The sequence below is a fragment of the Gossypium hirsutum genome, chromosome D02, assembly GCF_007990345.1.
Source record: "Gossypium hirsutum isolate 1008001.06 chromosome D02, Gossypium_hirsutum_v2.1, whole genome shotgun sequence".
NCBI classification, from domain to species: Eukaryota; Viridiplantae; Streptophyta; class Magnoliopsida; order Malvales; family Malvaceae; genus Gossypium; species Gossypium hirsutum.
Genome location: NC_053438.1, coordinates 37,431,905 through 37,435,436, shown reverse-complemented (window position 1 = coordinate 37,435,436; position 3,532 = coordinate 37,431,905).

Here is a 3,532-nt window from a genome sequence, read left to right as displayed (position 1 = left end):
AGACGACAAATTTCCTCCTCCAGCACCTCCATTTCAGCAGTTTTTTCCTCCTCTAAGTTTGCTCTTGTTCTCGAACTTTCTGGAGTTCATTAGCTCACAAACTCGGATCCTCCTCCAACCTCTGAATCTGAGCAAACAAGTCAAATCTTTCACATTGACGTCGTTCTAACTATATTATTAGTTCTTCCCCTCTCCCCTTCATGTCTAATCAGTGTTGTTGTTGTTGCCTCATGATTTCTTCCAGTTTTTCCTTTACTTATGACTGATGCTGCTCTCGTTGCTATTTGACCTCTTCATCACTTCCCCTCAGATGCATCTCTAAATCATGTATATTTTCTGTTAGCTCAGCTACGTCATCTAGGACTTTCCTCTTTCCCTTGAATTGCGCTGACATAAAGATTTTGCTTCTTTTCTTAGGCGCCACTGGATATACGTTTCTGAAGGGGAATGGTTGAAACAGGTTCCTAATTGCAAGCTCAAGGTTTGACCCCACTTGATTCATATCTCTTCCAATTTCTTCCAAAATCCTGGGTCCTGAACCAAAGCTTCCATCTTGTTTAGACCAGTTGTAGCAGGTACACATTGATCATACCTGTATTGGCTTAGAACCATCAACAAGGAATAACTGATGGCTCCCCATATGCTAATTAAGGGAACCCACAAATGACCACCGTACCCGTTAAGTATCGTGCTCCAAATAATCATGGAGCCCTTCCATTATGTTTCTTGGTATGTCAATGTACTAAGGTTCTGAACCCACTACTCAATCAATTGGTTTGGATGCCACTCATTTTCCAGAAATTCCTCTATAGGCTTGGTCCAAAGAACAAACACCTGACGGGATCGCTTATAGAGGCACCTAAAATTACTTTCATCCATCCGAACAACAATTGTGCGCATCCTAAGAAATGTCGTCTCCTTTCCTTCTAATGAAATTGAGTGAAATAATGGTTTCAGCTAAGACTGCTAGAGCAGGATTAATCATTTTTCAATCTGAAATAGAAAATTAGCTAGATCTACACTCACATATCCCAGAGCTTTTAGGAATACAATCAACCCATATATGGTAAACGCGAACAATGCCAAATGTCTATCATTGCTAGCCTTTCCCATAGCATCCCTAATGTGGGACTAGGAAATGCAGGGAACATTTTTATCTTTTAATCTTGCTTTCACTGTATCTACAAGTAATCCCATCAGATTGGTTAAGGGTTCCCAGAAATCGACGTTCTATTTCCAATATATCCTGAGCAGATCTCTAAAGTTGTAGTGGAGAAGGGTAGAATATTCATTGATACTCGGTACCATATCCACTTCATTAAACGTAAAACCCCTATAAGTGGGAACCCAAAAACGTACCATAGCCTTCAATAGGGCATCATCCGGTTTAACGAACAAAAGATATGCTACATCGCCATACTTGTCTCGAAATCGTGTTTTCTTAGCCTCGTCCCATGATTTCCATATTCTCTTTAATTTATCTTTGTGATTTCTCTTACAGTCCATACGGACTGTATGAGGCATGCTCGAGTCAAAACTAGTTATCTGGCAATTACCTTCTCTGCTCTGAGTATCCTCTGAAATTCTTGCTATTATCCCTATATTTTCTACCCCATGTCGAGCAATTGAATCTTCTCGAAGTGTGTTCAAGTCAAATATAGTTGCTACACTGTGCCCCAAGTATTTGAATGATGCATGAATTATGCCATGGAGAGACACAAACACAAGAAAAACAATGTCAGTAAAAAGAAGAAATAAAGTCAAATGAAAAAAATGTCAAATTAATTCATAGAGCATTGCAGAAAAATTCAAAACAAAAATCATACGAATAAATGATCTTGAGGTCCTATAGAGTATTATTACGATAGGTAAGGTACGGTTCTTATGTCTAGGCTTCACATCTAAAATTGTCATTACATGCTGGCTTACAGTTGACTCTAATGCACAGGGAATCCAGGGCTTAAATACGACATCTATAGGGATGCGTTCCCCTTTAAAAAGGGTTGACCCTTGGGTGGTAAGACTTCCCTAGTGTACACGGTAGCATTCGCTACACGAACATCTTTGTCCATTTTAACCATGGAGTAGTCCTTTAAATTATGCGGTGACATATTGCCACACGAAAACCTAAGGCTACTCCTCCTAAACGATATGCAACATGAATGACAACTATAGTCGTGCCACGATGGTAGAGTCGACATACGCATTAATCAATTTCATCGATAAAAGAATAAACAAACACATTAGCATACATATCAAAATAGGATAAGCAAATGAAAGGAACAAATAAATCAATATTTAATACATTTTCAAAAATTTAAAATGACATTAGACAATTAAATAAATCAATGCACAAATAAATAAATCTAATATGCAAAAATACTAAAAAACCTAGCTCTCAAACCTAAGTAAGTCGACTTACTAACATCCCTAGTGGAGTCGCCAAGTTGTCATAACGTTGCCTACATAAGAGTACGGGGGCCTAGTAAGCAAAGTTAGACACAGAGGGCCTAAATTAACATAGAGTCACCACTAACCAATTAGGGCTAGGTTGGTTAGCCACCTATCGTCTAAAAATCTAGAATTAATACTACAGAAAAATCCTAAAAGTCTAGACTCGATCTCATCACCAAATTTTGGGTTCGAGAGTATGATTACGTGTGGGGAAGGTTATAGCACCCCTACAATACTTATCCGGGGATAGTCCTACAGGGTCTTAAGAGCTTGATTTTTTTTATTTAAGCATATTAATGTCTTAATCTAGGCTAAAATCTTATGAAAATCTTAAATAAAAAATCTAAAGAAAATGCCTCCGATTTACTTGTAACTTGATTAAGATGTGTTCACCAAACTTACCTAATTTGAAACTTAAATTAGAGATTTTTATTTTTAATGGGAACCCTAAAAGATACCTAAATAATTCTAGTAAAATACTTTCAATTCCTAAAATTAATTCTATTTTAGAATTCTAAAGAAAACATAGAAATTACCAATGAATTAAGAGAAATATTAAAATTCATCTACAACTTATTCGATCTTTTATTTATTTTTTTAACAAATTTAATTAATAACGTTGAACTTATCAAGATCTTACGAAAGTATCCTATGTCGGGTTTATGATTTATCTTACTTTAAAATTCTTGATATAAGGCTTAAATTCGTCAAAATCCTAAAATAATATATCTTACATAACATTTATTAGCTTTCTTAAAAAGTTTCTAAAGTAAAATACTTAGACCTACTCATGATTTACAATTCACCTACAAAAATCTTTAGCTTTAATCTTGAACAAAGTCCTAAAGAATATTTACATATTAATTTAAGATTATAAAGAGGAATCCTATACAATATTTAAAATTAGTTTAAAACCCTAAAAAATCCTACGAATTATTTATAATTTTTCTAGTGTAAACGGTAGACAAGATCTTAAAGACTAACCTAAATTCAAATGTAAAAACCTTATGGTTTCATTAAAATGTAACACCTACTTACCTAACTTCATGTCAACAATTATAGGATGGAAAAATGACTT